The sequence below is a fragment of the Pinus tabuliformis genome, chromosome Q (assembly GCF_031772625.1).
Source record: "Pinus tabuliformis cultivar Carrire ecotype Pingquan chromosome Q, CPIR1, whole genome shotgun sequence".
NCBI lineage: Eukaryota > Viridiplantae > Streptophyta > Pinopsida > Pinales > Pinaceae > Pinus > Pinus tabuliformis.
Genome location: NC_142296.1, coordinates 1,332,924,949 through 1,332,948,247, shown reverse-complemented (window position 1 = coordinate 1,332,948,247; position 23,299 = coordinate 1,332,924,949).

The following is a 23,299-nucleotide window of genomic DNA, read 5'->3' as shown; positions in this document are numbered from 1 at the left end:
ACGGGATCTATTGTTGAGGACATAAACCTATGGATTTGGGGAGGCATGCACATAGGAAATACAGGAGATGGTCACTCTTGTTGGACTCCCTTGTAACCCCTGTGGGTACCCCTTTGAGTAGTAGTGCATTAGATAGAACCACACATGGACTGTCTTCCGAGTACCCTTTGGGTATATCGGAAGTCCTCTATCTCCCTTGAAACCTCACCATAGATAAACCATCAGCCATATTGCTGCTACAGTACATCGAGAACAACACTCGGAGAGATTACTTGCGCGTATGATAGGGTAGTCAGGTTGTACGACTAAGGGTATAGTTGATCCTCCTTGGTTAGTGCCCTGAAAAATTGGGCCGAGTACTACTGTCAGACCCTTATGTATATTGCGATCTATAGCACCTGACACTCCTCGAGACCATAGTTACCTTCTCTATCTCTGGATCACGCATAATCTTGCAAGATCAGATCTCGCAAGTGGGGTTTTATCGTAGCAGCAACAATCAGTTCTGTCGTTCAGATCTATCAAATCAGCCATTCAGATCTATTAGATCCATTAGATCTGCAGCAACAATCAGTTTTGCCATTCAGATCTATCAGATCAACCATTCAGATCCCTCAGATCCATCAGATCTGCCAACCAGATCTAGCAGTTTGGGCTCTGTAGCTGTCGCAAAAATTAGATCCACCATTTAGATCTGAGTTATTGTGTGGGTTCCTATACCTAGGCATGATTTTTGCAAGACTTTGGGTAGCATTGACATTTTTGGGATTCAGCTACTGCAGTATTCCTAAGCAAGGAGTAAAACTCTGTTCGATGACTTAGACCATAAGAATCAGGATGACGAGCTAAGCAAGGTGGTACCATTCAATTGTTAGTGTCAAAAATTTTGGGCAGTCCCAAATTTCTAGTACATTGGATCGGTGTATGGTACAAACTATAGCTCAAGCTATGGCCAATGAGAGGATTGACAGCCTTGAATCATAATTGAAAGAGGTCATGTTGCAGCTGAAGAACTTAAATGAAACACTCTCTAAGGGCAAGGTGGAGGAATGCGCGGAGGCATATATTGGCAATGAAAACAAGGAGGGAAAGTCTAGCCAGTCTCTTCACCTCTTTGGCACCCACAAACAATCCCATCTGTGACCACCCAAGCTAGACATGTATAAATTTGATGGCTCTCACCTGGCCGCATGGGTAGCACAAATGGAGCAATATTTCACACTAAATTACATCCTGGATGATGCGACTCAACTTAGTGTGTGTATTATGTACTTGGACAATGAAAGATGGCAATGGTGGTAGTGGCATCAACGTTGCTATGGAAGGCACTTGACTTAGCAGACATTCAAAGAAGCTTTTACGGATCGCTTTGACCATGAATCTGATTTTTTGGGTCGTCTCACTAAGCTTCGACAGATAGGAATAGTGAACGAATATATTGCTGCCTTTGAAGCCTTAACTTTCTGCACTGGAGGTCTACATGATGAGTTCTACGTGGAATGTTTTTTGAGTGGTCTCAAAGAAGCCATACAAGCCCACATCGGACTGCACCACCCTAGCTCATGGTGGCATGCTTGCAGGATGGCTCGTGAAGTAGAACGTGCGTTAGCGGCCTAGTCCAATCACCCAAATTTCGTCACCCAAATTTCGTCGCCAAGGGTCGCCCCACACAGGCTCAAAGCACTACCCAAACACTCAAGGTTCAAAAGGTGTCACCAGCCGAAATGGTGGAAAGAAGAAAGCAAGGATTATGTTACTACTGTGATGAGAAATACTCCCCCAGGCATAATTGCAAGGAGCCTAAATTCTTTCAAATTGATGCTACTGATCACAGTTCATCAGAGGAAGCCCCACCACTTGAGGAACCAGAGGAGGAAGAAGAGGACAACCAGCAGGACAATGTACCTGAAGAACCAGTTATCTCGTTGCATGCTTTGGTTGGGATTTCTTCATCCCAAACTCTCAAAATTAGAGGTTTTATTAAGCATCGCCCAATAGTAGTCTTGATTGATAGTGGTAGTACACATAATTTTATCCATCAAAGAGTCGTGGAAGCAGTGCATTGTTTTATCCGAGCAGTTTCTAACTTCTAGGTCCAAATTGCTGATTGGGGGGATAATGAAATGTGAAGGCCGCTGTGAAAATGTCAAACTTCAAATGGGGGATTATTAGTTAAAGACCACATGTTTTCCATACACATGGGAGGGTGCAACATTGTCCTAGGTGCTAAATGGCTTCGCACACTTGGCCCAATCATAATGGGTTTCTAGGATTTATATATGATCTTTAAGCAGAACAACCACACACATACCCTCTGCGGACTCTAGGCGGGAGCTCCCTCTATCATCAACTCACATCGGATGGAAAAATTGTTAAAAAAAGGGCCACCAGGGAGTTATAGCCCAATTTAATTCCCAATTTAATTCCATCCATGCCTTTGAACCCAATTCTCTTCATATTCATCCTGAGATGCAACAGATCTTAAACAACCATCTGCCAGTCTTTAACAAGCCTCATGAGCTTCCACCCTCAAGAGGGGAACATGATCATAGCATTACTTTGGTCCCAAGGGCCCAACCACCAAATGTGTGCCCATATAGATATCCGTTCGCCCAAAAGAATGAAATTGAAAAAACAATCAAGGAACTCTTGGAAGCAGGCGTCATTCATCCCAACATTAGTCCTTATTCATCGCCAGTGGTCATAGTGCTCAAGAAAGATGGGGAATGGCGTATGTGTCTAGACTTCATGGCCCTCAATAAGTTGACAGTCAAAGATAAATTTCCCATCTCGGTTGTCGATGATTTGCTGGATGAACTAAATGGGGCTTAATTCTTTACTAAGCTCGACCTTTTGCTTGGGCTACCACCAAATTCGCATGAAAGAAGTAGACATTCCAAAGACTACTTTCCAAACTCATGAAGGCCATTATGAGTTCCTGGTCATGCCATTTTGTCTTTGTAATGCCCCATCCACTTTTCAGAGCCTTATGAACCACTTGCTCAAACCATATCTCAGAAAATTTGTCCTTGTTTTCTTTGATGACATCCTCATCTATAGTCGCACATGTGCCACACATCTTCAGCATGTAGATCTGCTCTTACAACTGCTCCGTAGGCATAAATTATTTGTCAAGATGTCCAAGTGATCTTTTGGCATGGAAGAAGTTGAGTATTTGGGACACATTGTGGGGCGTGAAGGTGTCAAGGTGGACCCCAAAAAGATCTAGGCAATGCAAGATTGGCCTCAACCAAAGACCTTGAAGAGCCTGAGAGGATTTTTGGGTCTCATAGGCTACTATCACAAATTTGTATGCAATTATGGTCGCATTGCTAGGCCCCTCACTCAACTCCTCAAGAAAAATTCATTCCTCTAGAATGATGAAGCACAACAAGTCTTTACAGCTCTCAAACATGCCATGTGTTCCACTCCAGTCTTAGAACTACCCGAGTTCACCAAATCTTTTGTGATTGAATGTGATGCTTTTGGTATGGGTATTGGGGCAGTCTTAATGTAGGAAGGTTGACCCTTGGCCTTCATGAGCCAATAACTAAGTGGGAAGAATCTAGGACAATCTACCTATGAGAAGGAGATGATGGTCATCTTACATGCAGTAGATACCTAGCGACCATACTTATTGGGGTGATGTTTCCAAATCCACACAGACCATCAAAGCCTTAAATATTTTTTAGAGTAATGCCTATCCTCACCACAAAAAAATAAATGGCTCGCCAAAATGCTGGGATATGATTATGAGATAATTTACAAGAAAGGGCACGAAAAAATTGTAGTAGATGCATTATCCTGCCAATTTGAGGAGGAAAGTACCCTGCTCACAATTTCCCTTCCCATTCCAGAATGGATTGAAGAGGCTTGCAAGGAATGGTTTTCACATCCCTGGCTCTCCCAACTCATTAATCAATTGCAGAAAGATCCAAATTCCACAGCGGGCTACTCGTGGCAGGATGAGATTCTTCACTACAAGGACAGAGTCTTAATATCACCAAAATCCACCCTCAAAAGCTGCATTGTGGCGGAGTTGCACTCATCTCCCACTATAGGACATTTAGGATTTTAGAAGACGTATGCTTGCACTCGAAGATCATTTTTTTGGACATGCATGAAAAAGGAAATTCTTACTTTTGTAGCTGAATGCGACGTCTGTCAGCGCCACAAAGGAGAAACAGTCAAATCCTTAGGCACATTACAGCCATTGCCCATCCTGGCCTCAATTTGGATGAAGGTTTCTATGGATTTCATTATGGGTCTTCCAAAGTCAGGACACAAGTCAGTCATCATGGTGGTTGTGGACAGACTTTTTAAGTATGCTCTTTTTTGCACCCTACCCCACCCTTTTACACTGACTTTGGTCGCTCAATCTTTCATGGATCAGCTATTCAAATTACATGGCATGCCCACTTCCATTGTGTCTGATCATGCCCGATCTTCACAAGTAACTTTTGGTAGGAACTCTTCCGGCTACAAGGTACCCAACTACAACTCAGTACTTCCTATCATCCACAAACTGATGGTCAAACTGAAGTAGTCAACAAATGTTTGGAGACCTACCTTAGGTGTTCACTTCAAAAAAGCAACATCTATGGGTACAGTGGTTACCTCTAGCCGAATGGTGGTATAACACCAACTATCATGCCACCACCAAAATGACTCCATATGAAATAGGTTATGGTCAACTCCCTCCTTCCCATACTTCTTATATCAAGGGATGCTCGAAGGTACAAGCAGTGGATCAACTCCTACAGAACCGCACAACCATGCTGGCCCACCTTAGAGAGAATCTTCATCAAGCCCAAAACTGCATGAAGCAACAAGCAGATCAACATCACTCAGAAAGCCAATTTCAAGAAGGGGATCAGGTATTTTTGAGGCTGCAACTATATAAGAAAACATCACTCAAAGAAAAGGTTTGTCAAAAATTATCTCCAAAATTCTACGGACCGTATCAAGTACTTCAGTGCATTGGAGAAGTCGCCTACAAGTTAGCTTTGCCACCCAATGCAAAAATCCATCTAGTCTTCCATGTCTCATGCCTAAAGAAAGTGATTGGGAACCATTGCAGAATTCAAACCAGTCTACCTGAAGTGGATGAAGAAGGGTCAATTTGGCTCCAACCTAAACAGGTTCTTGACACATGAGAACGACACCTATGTGGTTGCACGATCAAGGAAGTCCTTGTCAAGTGGAAAGACACCTCTCTAGAAGATGCAACCTGGGAACCAACCACTATCCTTCAGCAGTTTCCGCAGCTTCAGCCTTGAGGACAAGGCTATTCTTATGGGGGAGGGCATGTTAGGGTCCAACCCTAACCCCCTTATTTATGTAATAGGATTGAGTCATAGTTATAGTTAAGTAAAGAGTAAATAAAGCCCATATTAATAATTGTAAGTGGTTAACCCGCATTTAATGAAGGGACCACAGTTAGTTGCAAATGGGCCATGGTATTAGATAGATGGTATTAATAAGAACAATGGTATTTCCCCATGGTATTGCATGTATGAATCCTATATAAAGGATAGAGACTCCCCTCGAGGAGCATCGTGTCTTATTTTGTAATTGAGCTCAACTCTATTGGAGGTTGCCCCCTCAAAGAGGCAAGTAAACATTGCTTTCTGAATAGTAAAATACTTGCTGTTATTTCTCATTGTTCTCTATTCTGTGTATATTTCTTCACATATTTGGTATTCTGGTATCATCTTACAGGTTAAGAGCATAACAACAGCTGGAGCAGCATTTGAGCAAGTGTCCTCTGGTCTATCGATCTATGAAGATACAAAGTTGTTTTTAGACAAGGACATCAAGATGAAGTGGCAAGAGGTCAATTAAGCATTTGCAGGCACTTTTGATGAAGACTTTGAAGACCATCAGGTGTATGTGAACATTCAAAATTCTGGTTTGTACCGGATTGCATGTAGATACCCTACGTTCCCATGCATGAACATGATGCACTAGATCGTCTCTCACACTGATCCCAAGACGATGACCTTCAGCAATGTCAGTGGGATGAAGCTTGCAACCTTCTGGGCACGATATTATGATGAGATGTATCAAATGTTAGAGCCTGTTACTGTCGTGAAGACTCCATTTTGATGAAAACCAACATTAGTGCTAACTCTAGAGACATTCTAAAGAACTGGGTAAAGGAGCAGGCTCAATTCAGGTTGACACCAAACGAGATCTACAAGAGGAAGATACCGCGGAAGGTGTATCAATATTTCGTCATATTTTCATGCTGACTGTATGGCCAAGAAAGCAAGGAAACCTTCCTGCAAAGTTGGGTGACCGTGCTGGACCAACTAGCTAGAGAGGGAAAACCATGTAACTGGTCTGACATGCTAGCTCATCAGTTGAAGGAACAAGTAACAAAGGCTCGACAGTCACCTAGAGGTATGCATGTAGAGGGATAAGAGAAGAATAGAAGAAGCAAAGAAGGAGTTGCATGAGCTGAGGGAGCAACTCCGAAAAGAACAAGAGCTGCGCAAACATGAGAGGGAAGCACAACAACAACAGATACAACAGGCAGCGTAACATGTGAAAACAGACGAAGAAACACCCGTATAAGTAGTGGATTCATCAGAACTGCTGGCATCAGGTGAACAAGGTGAACCATCGCAGGAGCAAGACTTTTCCCATGAGATAGAATAGGCACTTCAATAGTTGGATGCAAACATGGAGCAATGAGAGTTGGAATAGGACACCGACCTCATGCCTCACTACAAAGAGGTTGACTCACCTGCTTCAATGCATCTAGATGATGAGCAAGTCTCGAATGACCAAGGAGGCACTGAGATCCTTGGTGATCAACTGGAAGGAGAGATGCATAACATCTCATTCATTGAATCTCAACATAAGGTTGTGCAGTCTTGCAGAGTATCAACTCCGGAGGATCATACATCTCCTGTGCAAGTTTAGGAACAAGTGATCATGACTAATGTGCGCAAACATCCCACAGCCTTGGCCAATGTAACCAGAGTGTATGCCAAAGCCACTAGCTCAATTGTTCACTTTCTAATAGCTGAGAATGATCGAATGGCGAAGGAGCTACAGACAACCAAGCAAGGAGGAGACTTGGTCACAATGTCCGCCTGAGCTGAACTGAAGAAGGCAATACTAGATGAAGTATTGTCCTTTGACACAGTTATGTGAGCATTGTACTCCAAGTTTGGTACCGTGAATAAGGCAGTTGTCCATCTCAACGAGTGGTAGCAACGATGTGCTAGAAGAGCACGTATCTTGAAAAACTTGCATGCTATTGTGGATGAAATGTAAACATGGATAATGAAATATAAGGGAGCCCTGCTTCACTTGCCCAAGATGATGAGGGCCAATGCGGTCGAGCTGAAAGCACGTATTCGAAGTCAGATCTAGAACTATGAAGAGCTCGCATAGCTCATCACCAAAATATGGGCTTCCCATGCATGAGTATTTAGGAGTATGGATGTTTTGGTGCACACACATGCGATCCCATCTATTGGGACTCTCACCCAGTCGAAGACAAAGAAACAGGTCCAACTAGAGCTTGACTCGTACTTCAACGAGTTGATGCATATTTCCACCAGCCCAGAATTTCCTATCAGTTTAGACCTCATGCACAAGTAAGTTGCTGGTTCGACCAAATTGAAGACAATGATGCACATGCTTTCAGACGAGTTGGATAGAGGATCCTGAGTAGTGTACCCAGATGCTATGGAGGCAAGAGCCAAGTTTTAGACGGATGTCATTGCAGAACACACAAACACCATCAAAGACTACCGATGTTGGCATCAGTATGTTATTGTTGATCAGCATGAAGATGTTGAGGAGTTGGACTTCCATGGTTTTCTAAGTCAGAGTGATGTCTAGCTTAGCTTTCTCAAGCTATTTTGTTTCACATGGGCACATGTGCATTGTAATGTAAAGTCATGTCAAGTGTAAGTCAAGTTGTGATAGTTGGATGTAACAATCATAGAGTAGGTGAAGAGTCATGAGGGTGGTTGAACTGTCACAAAGGGGAATGTCAAGGGTCACCCCACCCTTTCTATAAATAGTCCCTCATAACTTATTGTAAAGGCTTTTGGTCAACCAATCTTCCAATAATACTATCTTGGGGAGAGCTTGGACACTATTATAACGAGCCTTGGCTTCTCCACTGCACAGAGCTAGTACATCTCTTTGGAGGAGCAGGCACATGCGTCTATAACGTTCCACTATTGGAGCTAGTGGTTGGACATGGATGTATTGTATTACTGGAACTTACACTTATTTATATAATAACAGCCAACATGTTTCATGCATATGTTGTATTGTATTCTATGCTATCTAGTTTACTCTAAATGATGTATGTATTGTTTTCTTACGCATGCATGTATGGACTATTCTGTATAAGTATGTATGTATCTTTCTGAAATGTGCTATTGGTTTAACCATCACTTTGGATTTCTCACTAACTTTCTTTCTAGCTGGTGATGTATCTTCACTCGTGTGTTCCCTTCCCATTCAAGTACTATTACAGGTTGCCAAGGGGTGCACTCATCTCAACCCCCATGTGTTAGAACCTCTCATGCACCTTCCTTGACTCACTGTAGCTGTCACACCATTTCTACCAACATAGTTATCATACTTGCCTATGTGCGAAATCATGGTCAAGTCATTACCATATGACCCACTGCTGGGACTCATACACCAAATGATCTAAGATCTAATTGAGACTTCTTACCAGGGAGATCCCCTGACATGTTAGCGGGTCCAGCACCATCAACACAGTGCAACACAACTGCTACCTTTAGGGTGAAGGACTTTTAGGAGATGTATCACTTGCCATAACTGGTGATCACAATGGAGAAACCCTTCAACAGTGGAAACTCAAGATATATCTTGAAGAGTTGGGCGAAAGAGCCATCCAAGTTCAAGACGCCACCCATCCAAGTTTACAAGGCGAAGATACTATGGAAGGCAAATCATTACTTTTTCATCTTTGCATGCGGCTCATATGGCCAAGGGAGCATAAAGACCTTCCCGCAGATTTGGGTGATTGCATTGGACCAATTGGCCATCGAAGGAAGACCTTGCAACTAGTCTGACATGTTGGCTCTCATGTTGAAGGAATAGGGGGCAGAAGCTCGACATCCGCCCAAGGGTCAACAAGCAAAGATATACATGTTTGCTTACATACTGGATGTAGTATGTGCTCATTAGCAGTTCCCCATCTTGGGTTGGGCGTGGAAAACTTTGGAAACCTCTGTGCACACTTAAGTAAGATTGTTCTCCGAATGTAGCTTCCATGGAGTTATCATACAGTTACCAGACCACTTTGTCACCCCGGTGTAGAAAATGATTATGAGCAAGATCCACCTTGCATGTCCCAGGCAGTGATGGAGGCATTGATCGACATAGCAGATTGGTATGCCTCAGCCCTTGGCACCTTCATACAGATGTACAATGCGGAGAAGGCTCTACATGTTTTATCAAAATTTTCGATGGACAAGCTTGTCATGCAAGAGGTGTCATATCACATCTCGACAGAGTTTCAGCGAGATTGCATAGTGTTGAAGCCCTGAAAATCGGGTCGACAACAAGGGGGATACCCACCCGGTCCGGACCTTGGTTGGCAGCTCCTTATCCGTTTGGTATAGCGGGTCCGACTGGGGATAATGGGACTAGTTTCCCAATTTAAGGGTGTGTGTGTGTGCAGAATTGGATGATGCTGATCTAAGAGTACTTAAAGCTAATTTAATTCAAACTTTTAAACTAACTCTATGCTATTGTAATCTAATGAGAAACAACACATCTAATCTACGCTAACCCGGGGTGAATTTCTTCTATTATGCGATCTAAAGAGATTTCAAACAATAACTGGTAATAAAGATCATTCATCTATCATAAGAATAGAAATCAATTAAGATAAACCACTTTGCATAAAAAGTTAGGCAAAACAGTTGTGAACAACATATCGCATAATAAGTTATTCATATATCAAACATAAATAAATGACTCCACCGTACAAAAGTGCCAAATGGTAACTCATACATTCATGCAGTAACATATAAACAACTAAAAACTGTATATCACTTTAAGAATATAAACAGAAACAGTCAAGAGATAAAAGTACCATTTATGACTGGTTCCACTCATAAGCTTCAAGCAACAATGATTTATCTCTCCTTGCTCTAACATCTACTAAGAGTACAGAAGTGCAACATCAGTGGCAGATATCAAATGCAAACCTTGATCCATCCATTCATCAAAACCCCCTCCGAGGGTGCAAAAGTGCTTGTTCTGAGGACAAGTTTTTTGACAAATTTCTGGACCCTTCTCCTAATGCCTGAGAAGGGTTTAAATACTGCTAACTAATTAACTTAATTACATAAATTTAGGATACAGTTTTAAATGATCGCCCTTCTGCTAAAGCAAAACTATTTCTAAAAATTGAATCTAATTCCTAACCATTTCTGTATTTTCTCCTTAGTGTTGCAAGCATGCAACATTCGCCTGGGAAGAGTCGGCTGGTCGCCTTCTGCTTTCGTTTGAGCTATGGAAATAGAAATAACAAGCGCTGGCACCACTTTCTGGTAAACTAGAAGATATTTTCGAGAATCTTCCTCTGGCTGGGTGTATTCACTGCGTGTATACTTGGTAATAACCCAAATTTCTCTCAAACTGATTCTGCTTTTGCTATTTCAGTTTTCGGCCTTGTGAATGACTGAACAAGTTAGGGATTTTGCTCTCTGAACAATTTTCTGCATCGAAAACTGCCTCCGTTCTTTGTTCTGGGCTTTTCTGGTGCGTTTTCCTTCTTTATCGCATTTTTTCTTTTTGCTTTACCGGGCATAAGCTTTAGGATCTTTTGTAAACATGCTGCTTTTGTGCGCTTTTGACTCTGGGCGTTGGATGGCCTATTGACATCAGCATTTGTTGAGTGATACTCTGGAATCTGTGGTCCTGTTGCATGGGACATCCATTTATGAAGGCATCTCTTCTCTGTTCTCCGAGCATTGACGCTTTCCCCTTTTCCTTAGATGTTTCCTGCATATTGCTTTATGTTATTTCCTGTCTTACAGTTTACGCAAAGGAAAAGAGTAATGATAATAAAGATTGACATGAAAGATTTAAGCTCTTATGAATGCATAATCATGACACCCATAGCGAACTCACTCTTCGAAAAACACAAAACTGTCCTTCTTGAATACTTTGGCATACAACCATTAATTTCTTTTAAGGCGCGCGCCCAATTTTGGTTTACGGACAGATTTCCTTGAATACTGCACCGAGGAAAATTCGCGATGGGTGATTTCTGCGACTCGCATCGCAACATCGCGGATCGCGTCGTCAAGATGTGTCATTGCAGAAATTCATGATTGCACTTATCGCAAATCGCATTCATCGCAGATCGCATTTATCGCAAATCGCATTCATCGCAAATCACATTCATCACAGATCGTAGCATCGCAGATCGCGCTTAGTCATTCAATCATTGTGTGCTGCTTACGCGATGTTGTGATATACGACGTCGCATATCGGCTGTCGGAGATTTCTTAATTTTTTTCATTTAAGAGCGCTTCATAATGCATGCGATGCGATGAATTTCGCGTCGCTTCTTCGTAGTTTATTATGCTCATAAGGAGATGATTCATTCTCTTCTCGCGATGCGATACAGTTTTAAGGAGTTGAATACAAAAATTTTCATAAAATGTTTTTTGGATTTTTTATTAAGGGTCCCCATTTACTTGGTGTTATTGCTAATACCAAACAAAGAGGGGGGTTGTTGGTGGCCACAACAATGGCGATTCACTGGGAAGAACCAGTTATCTCTGCTTTTCTATTGAATTTTTACTTCCAAAGCAGAATGATTTTCATAAGTCTAAATTTTGTTATGGACAGATAGAGTACATTATGCCTTATCCTATCAATGATATTTTGTTTCAACCTTTTTCTATTCCAATTGTTTGCTTCCTCAGGCTTAGTCCTTGTATTTACATCAACCCTTACTTGGTCTTTTTAAAGATAAAATAAGGTCTTCTCTGTGTGTTGGCTTTTAAAATATGCTCATTTGTCGTAGGTAGAGCCTCTGCTACCAGCAGGCATCTATAGCCTCGACAGGGTTACCTGTTACCCAGCAATGATCTTTTATCCTGCTTAAGGCTATTTACAACTTTTCAGAGAAAAACCCATTTTGACACTTTTTCCTTTTTTATTCTCTAAAGAACAATGTCTTGGTTTGGTGGCCAAATTATGACACAGTCATTCACTTGATTTACATTTTTGCTGAACAAGCTGGCTCGTGATGAGACCCCTTGTCTTTTGATTGCAACAATCTTGAGTCGTTACCCTATTTTGGTAGACAGTATTGGCAAAGTCAGCAAGTTATAATATCTGTGATCATGATAAGCCGGCTCGTGATGAGACCTCTTATTCTTTGAGATATAGTGTTTTCTCGGATTGTTCCTCTGAATGCTGCGATTTTCTTTAGCAGGGAGGAAATCATTGTTTTCCTGAAGAAAGCTCTGGATGACAATAATAGAGTTTGAAAACAGCAGTTTTTATAGAGAATCTTTATTTTATTATTGATACCTTTCATTGTGCTGATATAAAACAATTTTTTGCCAAAGGTTGCTTTCATCAAATTTTTTGAAGTTGAAACTAGTATCATATTTAGGCTAAAGTTAACTCTATCTGCCAATAATAAAGATCAGATTTTTCGAAAAGTTTTACTATTTGTACAAGCGAAAAAATCAAAATTTGATAGAGAATTGGTGTCTTTTTTCGTGAACCCCTGTAGTAACCATCTACAACTGGTTTTATTATGAAAAAAAGAAAAAGAAAAACTAAAACTATCCTACAGAATAGAAGAGTAATCTTCTATGGAAAATATATTTTAAGGATTTTTCCATTAACAGGCAAAGAATCCCTTCTACCTGCTAAATCCTACAACACAAACGTTGATGGGCATATGACTTCTACAATATGAAAAGGACCAAGCCACATCTTCTGAAATTTTGTATGTTTGCCCTTTTCTTCATGAGCCTTATCCCATTTCAAAACTAGATCTCCCATCTGAAAATTTTTTCTGGTCATTATGCTTGAATCAAAAGAGGATTTTATTAGCGCCTGGTGATGAGCATGGGTTTTCTTAGCTTGTTCTCGTTTTTCTTCTAATTTAATTATTTCCATTTGTCTTAGTTGTATGGAGGAAGTAGATACTTCATCGATGTATTGTACTAAAGACAAAGAGGGGATGACTAAGTGAGTTGGAAGAACAACTTCTTTCCCATAAACTAAATTAAAGGGAGAAGTGCCGATTGAAGCTTTCTTCGTTATTCTATCTGCCCATAAAGCATTTACCAAAGCTTTGTGCCAATTCTTTTGGTTCTGGTCAACTGTTCTTTTAATAATCCTGATTAGGTTTTTATTTGTTGACTCAGCCAATCCATTACCTTGCGGATAGTAGTTGGCCGAATATTTCAGTTTGAACCCTCTTTTAAGTGCAAACTCAGTCATTGCATTCCCAGAAAAGTATGAGGCATTATCAAACATTAAAGCCGTTGGCAATCCAAACCTAGTGATTATAAATTGATCTATGAATTCAATGATGTTTTCAGAATTAGCTGTCCTGAGAGGAACTGCTTCTACCCATTTAGTAAAATAATCTGTTGCCACGAGGATGTATCTATGCTGCTTAGAAGAGTGAGGAACGATCTCACCTATTATGTCCAAGCCCCACCGACTGAATGGTTTCTCGATGTTTACCGGCTGTAGTGGCATGGACGGTTTCTTTTGTCTCCCTGCAGTAGTTTGGCAGACTTGGCATTTCCTCACGTAACTGTGTGAGTCTTTGAACAACGTGGGCCAATAATATCCTGCACGTAATATTTTATGTGCAGTAACATCTCCAGCATAGTGCCTGCCTGCTAGTCCATCGTGGAGTTCCTGCAAAACCTTTTCGGCTTCAGTTTTCTCAAGACACCTAAGAAGCACAGAATCGTAATTCCTTTTAAACATAACATCATTTATGAGCTGATATTGTTTAGCTTTCAATCTTAGAGCTCTTTTCTTGGTGTGATCCAGGTGTGATGGAGCATACCCATTTTTAAGATAATAAATGGTGTCAGCATATAATGATTCTGCATCGTTTAGGCTTACCTCATACATTTGTACCTCTTCAGATGAATTTTCAGGAATTTGCGATGCTCCAGCCAACATTTTGCAGAAGCCTTGACCTCTCACAATGCTTGCTGGTTTGATCTCAAGGTCGTATTCTTGTAAAGCAGTGATCCAATTTGCTCTTTTTTCACCCACATCCTTCTGTATTAGAAGATTTCTTACCGCTAGAAACGGTACTATGACCTTAGTATGGGTTTTAAGTAAGAAAGGTCTGAAATATTTGACCACTTTGAAAACAGCATATGCCTGTTTCTCCACGTCTGAATAGTTGAGTTCAGCACCTTGTAAATTCGAGCTAAAAAATGCGATTGGAGCTTCCGCTTTCTCTTGATATGCTTGAGTTAGAATCGCGGCATATGATTTCTCTGAGGAAAATGTGTATAAGATAAAAGATTCTGAAAAATTCGGGGTTGCTAAAGATGGAGCATTAATGATAGCTTGTTTGATCAGGTTGAATGCTTCATGCTCATCTTGACCCCATTTAAAATTTGAATTCTTTTTAATCATGGTTTGCAAAGGAGAAACAATTTGTGAAAAATCTGGGACAAATCTCTTCACAAAATTGATTTGACCAAGGAAAGATTGCATGGCTTTTTTGTTATGAGGTAGGGATATTTCAGAAATTTCTTTGATTCTGTCAGGCTCAATGTGAATACCAGATTTTGACACTATGAATCCTAGAAGTTTTCCTTCACTTAATGCGAGAAAAGATTTCTTTGGGTTAAGTGAAATTCCATACCTTAAACATCGTTGAAAGATTTGTTTCAAGTCTTTGAGATGGTCGCTTCGCTTCTTGGAGTACACTGTTATATCATCCAAATAAATTACTACAGATTTATTGACTAAACCCTTGAATGCGATGTCCATGGCTCTCTGAAATGTAGCGCCGGCATTGATCAAACCAAATGGCATCTTCTGATATGCGTATGTGCCCCATTTAGTTCGGAATGTGGTTTTTAACTGATCATCGGGATGTACCAGCACTTGATTGTATCCTGAAAATCCATCCAAAAAAGACATTAGTTCTGAGCCTGCTACTGCTTGTAATATCTGCTCCATAGGTGGGAGGGGAAAATTATTGACAGGCTTTGTTGAGATTCCGAAAATCGACGCAGATTCTAATATCTTCGTTTTTCTTTCTAACGGGTACCATATTGGAGACCCATTTGGAATGTCTAACGGGGAAAATTATTCTGGCTTTTAATAGCTTATTTAGCTCAGTTTTTATCTGATTTTCTAAATTGGGTTGGATTTTTCTGAGTTTCTGTTGGACAAGTTTTTCGTTGTCAATCATAGGGATAGTATGTTGAATGATAGAAGTGTCATATGTCTTTAGCTCATCGTAATTCCAGGCAAAAACATTTTTGTATTGTCTCAAAAGACGAATATACGCTAGTTTTTCTTCAGGGGCTAGGCCGTGGCCTAGATTAACATTTTGTGGTTTATCATCGGTTCCTAGGTTTACTAATTCGTAGTTCAGAGTTGAACTGTAGAGCTTAGAATTGGTAGACCTTTTAAACCGACTTTTCAAATCGTATAAGTCTTCCAACTTAACCACCGATTTAGGTATAGCATTATCAGTGCTATCTTGTTGTATTTGTCGATCGTGATGGTCTTCGTCAATTATCTGATTGGAGTAGGATCCTTCAAAAGTAAGGAAATTTACAATATCAGGATCGTCATTGAATACTCTCCAATTTGTAATGTTGTTAGGGATGGACGGTCTAAAGATTAATTCTATTGAGAATCTATCTGGACTAAAATATTCGGAGGGAATAAGTCTAGAGGCTACGTTAGCTAAAAGGTCTGCGCTCGCGTTTTGGAGTCTTGGGATTGACGAAATATTGAATGCTATGAAATGCTCAGTCAGATCTTGCACTAAAGATTGATAGTGTTTCAAATGACCTGATAGGCAATGTATGGTGTTACGTACCTATTTGACGACAATCTCGGAGTCTCCGAAGACTTGAAGATACTTGACGTTCAACCTGATTGCTTTGTATAGGCCTTGCACCAAGGCCTCATATTCCGCTGTATTGTTTGTGCAATCGAATTCAAGTCTGCACGTAAGCATGGTCTTATTTCCTTCTGGATTAATCAGAACGCATCCTGCTCCTGCTCCTTCGTTAGATTTAGAGCCATCAAAATATAATTTCCAAAACAAAGATGTATTTACAGGTTTGTCTACAAAATTAACACACTTTGAATTATCAGTTTGGGAAAAAATTTCGACTTGGGACAAAATTGAATTTTATAAGTAAGGTGATGTATGAGCATTGAAATTGCCGAGGAAAGAATCTACCGAGTAATTGCCTATGATACTGCTGTTATATGCTATTGCTTCATTTTCTCCCTCCAATTCCGTTACTATGTAATTCTGGTGTAACTCTCATTCAACCTTTATTTGATTCGGTTTACCATTGTAGGGTAACCACATGTGCGACCAGTCGGTTGAGAAGTATCCATAGAGTTTTTCTGACCAATCCCTGCTAAGAATCAAGCCATAGAATTTTGGGATATCAGCTACTAGAATGTCAATAACCTGACATACCTTTGGGTTAGACGATAATCTTATGGTCACTTGATTAAGTTCACCAATCACTTCGACTTGAGATCGATCAAGTTGAACTATGCGCACTGCGGATTTTTGTGGTTGAACATTAAACTTGGCACATATTGATCTGGGTAAAATATTCGTTGAAGCACCAGAATGTACCAAACAATTATGCACATTTTTATTGAAAATTTCATAAGTGAGAAGAAAAGGGGGAGTGTGAGACCTTGATCTTCCTCCAATCAAGGCGATGTCATTTGGATCAATCTTATTGATCGTGTTGGTTGGAGGTCTTCCCATGTTGTGGGAAGCTACAGCTGTAGTCAAAGATGTAGTAGGCACGACATGTAATTCTTTCATCATTATCTTCTGTTGATGTTTCAATTTGCTCAATTCATAAAGAGTGATATTAGCCCTAGTCTTTTTCATGTCATCAATAATATTGTATTCCATTTCATCCGACACTATCAGTGTTCTTGATGGAGGTGTTTGATCTGGTTGGACTGGGCTAGATTGAGTCGCTTTAGCGGTCGTTTTCTTTGTTGCGACTTTATCTTTTGCTGTAGGTCTTGCGCCCTTCTGCTTAGGGGTAGTTTGGGGAGGATCAAGTTGATTTTTGCTTCGTGTGCTAACCGGAAATGATTCTTGATCTTCTTCTTGTGGGAGGATGAAATCCCACATTCCTTGTAGTTCCACAACTTCTTCGTCATCGGTCTGCCCTTCAGTGGTACTCTCTTCTTCTTCCTCTTCTTCGGATTCGACATTTGAGATAGCATTGGGTGGTTTCACATCCGTTGAAGGGCCTCTTTTAAAAGCTCTGTAGGGCTTTTTTGAAGAAGTTTCTGCTACTTGTTTTTTTATGTCAATCATCTCATTGGACATGGTCTTTAATACTTTTTGCAATCCTTCCAAATCAAAAGGGTCTTTCGTTTGTTTCTTCTTGGAGTCTTCCTTGAAGGTGACTTTTTTAGATTTGCGTTCCTCTATCGCAGATCTCTTTTCCAGGGCTACTACGTGTTTCTCTACTGCTATCGCCTCTGTCAGGTTTTCAACAAAGGTTGTTTTATTTGCCCTATCCACGAAGATTGCTAAGTTTGATGGTAAGGCCGTAATATACCATTCACATCGTACTTCTTCGCTGGGTTGGGAAGTAGTGGGAATTTTGTTGAGGATTTTATTAAACCGTAAATTGAAATCTTTGATGGGTTCTCTAGCCTCGGCTTTAAGATTGGATAGGTCATTGATTAACGTTGCTGTTGATCTATCATCACCAAACTTGGTAAGGAATTGAATTTGAAAAATGTCCCAGCTTGTGATAGACCCGGAGGGTAATGAAAAGTACCATGACCCAGCTGTTCCTTGCATTGTATAGGGAAAAAGCCGGACAACAGCATCCTCGTTGGTAACTCCGTTGAGATTGACAAAAATCATGAAATTATTAATGTGCTCTTCAGCTAGCATGCCTGCTTCTGGATTGAATTTGGGTAGCCATTTCTCAGGGTGGGCCGGTATTTGGCTCAGGGGTGGAGGCATTAAAACTGCCCCAGGATTGTTCCATGGGGACTGGGCCATCGTTGAGCTGCTAGTAAATGAAAGTGTAGAGGATGATCCCTGAGGCTGGGAAGATGAAGATATTATGATCTTAGATGATTGAAGAAGAGGGGTTGTGGAAGATGGATGAGTGGTTTGGAATGAAGATGTGGGTGGCTGACTTCGCGGTGAGGGAGTTGAAATGGATGATGTAGATGAAAGAGTCTCACTGTCAGACTCTTGTGGTGTTTTCCTTGCTCTTTTCCTGGTGGGGAGAGGGAATTCAGTTGGCTGGATGCCAAATTTTTCACTCTTTAATCTGGTCAGGGGATGAGCAGGATTGTACTGCGAAGTCACGCTGCTTTGAGATTTATCAGACCTCTGTGTAGAAATAGAAAATCCCTGGAGTTTGCGAATCAGAGTTTGAACTTCAGGGGGTTCAATGGTAGATTGGTCTGAAATATTAGGGTATGTAGTAGCGATTAATACTCGAGCGACTTTTGACTCTGGATTTAAACGTATTGGGGAAGTCGGGGGAGTTGATGAGGGCGATTTACTCTCAGAATGGTATTTAGATTTTGATTTAGGTGCCATTCATAGTTCGGGCCCTCCTTCTAGCGCCAAATATGTTGAAGCCCCGAAAATCGGGTCGACAACAAGGGGGATACCCACCCGGTCCGGACCTTGGTTGGCAGCTCCTTATCCGTTTGGTATAGCGGGTCCGACTGGGGATAATGGGACCAGTTTCCCAATTTAAGGGTGTGTGTGTGTGCAGAATTGGATGATGCTGATCTAAGAGTACTTAAAGCTAATTTAATTCAAACTTTTAAACTAACTCTATGCTATTGTAATCTAATGAGAAACAACACATCTAATCTACGCTAACCCGGGTGAATTTCTTCTATTATGCGATCTAAAGAGATTTCAAACAATAACTGGTAATAAAGATCATTCAGCTATCATAAGAATAGAAATCAATTAAGATAAACCACTTTGCATAAAAAGTTAGGCAAAACAGTTGTGAACATCATATCACATAATAACTTATTCATATATCAAACATAAATAAATGACTCCACCGTACAAAAGTGCCAAATGGTAACTCATACATTCATGCAGTAACATATAAACAACTAAAAACTGTATATCACTTTAAGAATATAAACAGAAACAGTCAAGAGATAAAAGTACCATTTATGACTGGTTCCACTCATAAGCTTCAAGCAACAATGATTTATCTCTCCTTGCTCTAACATCTACTAAGAGTACAAAAGTGCAACATCAGTAGCAGATATCAAATGCAAACCTTGATCCATCCATTCATCAAAACCCCCTCCGAGGGTGCAAAAGTGCATGTTCTGAGGACAAGTTTTTTGACAAATTTCTAGACCCTTCTCCTAATGCCTGAGAAGGGTTTAAATACTGCTAACTAATTAACTTAATTACATAAATTTAGGATACGGTTTTAAATGATCGCCCTTCTGCTAAAGCAAAACTATTTCTAAAAATTGAATCTAATTCCTAACCATTTCTGTATTTTCTCCTTAGTGTTGCAAGCATGCAATATTCGCCTGGGAAGAGTCGGCTTTGCGATGCGATGCGATGAATTTTGTGTCGCTTCTTCGTAGTTTATTATGCTCATAAGGAGATGATTCATTCTCTTCTCACGATGCGATACAGTTTTAAGGAGTTGAATACAAAAATTTTCATAAAATGTTTTTTGGATTTTTTATTAAGGGTCCCCATTTACTTGGTGTTATTGCTAATACCAAACAAAGAGGGGGGTTGTTGGTGGCCACAACACATAGGAAGAAGAAGGCACATTGGCCCACTCTTCCTTTGCAGATCGAGTTGTATGAGATATAGAATATCAAGCATGTTGAGGCCGAGATGGAGGAATTCAAAAGGTTCACCTTCGGCACCAGAAGTTTTAATCTGTATGACTCGCATTGCTTGGTGAAGGACCACTGTGTGAGAGTGAAATTTCCTTGGATCAATGGGGTGTGTCATTGGCCTGAGGAAGACCCATGGAGATACTATTACCACTCCTCCAGGCTCAATGAACTGATCAGAATAGTTGCTAAGTGGTTAGCAAAGCAAAGGGAAGCAACATCTTAGAGAGAAACATCATCATCAACAGTAGAGGGTAGTATACCTATGTGTGACAAAGGAAAGAGGAAGGTTGTTGACAACATAGAGGCAGAGAAAAGTTGCAAGTCCAAAGTAGATCCACTTGTGTTAAAAGCAGCTTTGGAGATAGAGGCTAAAAGGTGACATCGCGATAAGAGGATTGCGCAATGGCTAAGAGAAAAAAAAGGATGGAGGAAACATAAAAGGAGTTATAGGAGTTGAAGTGACAAATCCGGGAAGAATAGGAGCTACGCAGAAGAGAGAAGGAAGCGCAACTGGAACATGTACAACATGCACATATTGATGAAACTATGCCCATAAATGTTAGAGACTCATCTGAGTAGCTAGCACAGAGCAGACAGGGTGAGCAGTTACAAGAGCAGGACTTAGCTCAAGAGATTGAACAAATGATAGAGCAAATGGACATGGATATGGTTAAGCCAGATTCAGATCAGGATATTGACCTCATGCCTCGGAACTAAGAGGTCACCCCACCGGATTCACTAGATCTGGAAGCAGAGAAAATCCCAAGCGATCAAGGAGACACAAAGATCCTTGAAGACAATTCAGAGGCAGAGATGCACAACATATCTTTGAACGAGTCGCAACACAGAGTTGTGCAGCTATGTAGAGTGTATACTCTGGATGTCCACATATCTCCTGCATAGTTTGAAGAATGAGTGATCATATCCGATGTGCGCAAGCATCCAACAACATTAGTTGATGCTACTAGAGCATATGCTGATGTCACTAGCTCGAGTGTTCGATTCTTGATAGCTGAGAAAAAGCGCATGGTTAAGGAGTTACAAGTGGCCAAGTAGGGTGGAGAACATGTTACATCTTCTACCACAGCAGAGTTGCAGGAGTTGAAGAGAGCGATACTGGATGAAGTATTGTCCCTCGAGGAAGTCATGCAGATGTTGTATTCCTGATTCGTCACCGTGCATAAGTCAGTTGTCCATCTCAAACATTGGAAGCATCAATGTGCTAGGAGAGCACACATCTTGTCAAATCTGCATACTGCTGTCGATCACATGCAAACATGGACAATGAGATACAAAGGAGCCCCATTACACTTTCCAAAGATGATGAAGCCAACATCTGGAGTCAGATCTAGAACTATGAGGAACTCCCACAACTCATCACTAGTTTGCAGGCTTCACATGCACGAGTGTTCAGAAGCATGGATGTCATTATGCGCATGCATGTGATCCCATCCATTGGCACACTCATCGAGGTAAAGTCAAAGAACCAAGTCCGACTGGAGTTGGACATGTACTTTGATGAGTTGATGCGTGTAGCCACCAACGTAGACTTGGAGATCAACATAGACACTATGCATCAGTATGTTGTTGGTCTAGCTGCACTCAAGACTATGATGCACATGTTATCAGATGAGTTGGATAGAGGTGCCAAATTAGTGTACCCAGATGCAATAGAGGCAAGAGTGCGCTTTCAGCAGGATGTCACCATTGAGCATGTAGACACCATAACAGACTACCAAGCTTGGCATCATTTCGCCACCGTCAATCATTGCGAGGATGTCGAAGAGTTGGTCTTCCCACAACTGTCCGAGTCTTAGTAATGTCTTGCATGGATTACTCAAGCCTATTTTGTCTCACATGGGTACATGTATAGATTGTAATGTAACATCTTGTAAAAGTGAAAGACCAAGTGTCGATAGTAGAATGTAATAGTCATGTAGTAGTTGAAGAGTCATGAGGGTAGGTGAAGAGTCACAAAGGGGAATGCCAAGGGTCAACCCACCATTTTCTATTTATAGAACCTCATAACTCATTGTACAGGCTTTTGGGAGCCATGCTTCCTATAGGTGTATCTTAGAGAAATCTTGGAGTGTATTGTAACGAGCCTTGACTTCTCCACAGTGCAGAGCTATTATATCTCTTTGGAGGAGTAGGTAGAAATAACTGTAACGTTCTGTTGTTAGGACTGGTGGTTAGTCATAGTTGTATGTATGATGGGATATTTAACTTTCTTAATATAACAAAGCCAATACATTTCATGCATATGTTGTTATTGTATTTCTGCTATCTTGGTTACTCTAATGATTATGTAGCTATTGTTTATGCATGTATGTATGGAATTTTATATATATGTTTGTATGAATCTTATCGAGATGTGCTGTTGGTTTAACAATCACTTTGGATCGTTGGCTAACCTTGTTTCCATCTTGTGATGTATCTATGCTTGTGTGTTCCCTTCCAAGCTGCGTGCTGTCATAGGTTTCCAAGGGGAGCACTCATTCCCATGGTCTGCATGTTAGAGCCATTCACGCACCTTCCTTGAGTTGTTGCACATGTCACACCCTCACTACCAACAAGGACATCTTACTCACCTTTGTGCACAACCGCAGTCAAGGAGAAACCGTACTACCCACTGTTGGGACTCCTAGACCAAACAGTTTGAGGTCTAGTTGGGACTTCATACCGAGGAGATCCCCTGACATGTTGGCGGGTGCAACACCATCAACATAAGGATAATATTCTATTTAATATTTTTTATATTTGGAATTATAGTGAACTGTAATTGTTTTCCAGAATTTATCATCTTGATCTTTAGGTTAAAAATTTCAATGTATCAATAAATTACATTCATATGATGTATGTATAATGAAAAATATATTTGTAAATAAGAAATCAAGTCTCCTATTACTATAAATGTAATATGTGGTATTTAAATATATTGTTACAACATTTAAGTGTAAGTATATAAAATAAGTATACTTTATTATATAGAGAAAATAACTGAGGCTATTCCTAACCTTCCAAGCACATTGCCTCTAGAGCTAAGTTGTTAAGGGGAGCTTAGGTATCTAGTGGTTCTCCTCCTTTTTGTTTTTATTCTAACACAGTTTGTTCCAGATGTTGCCACTACAACCGCTACAGACATTGCACAATTCTCAGGGATGAG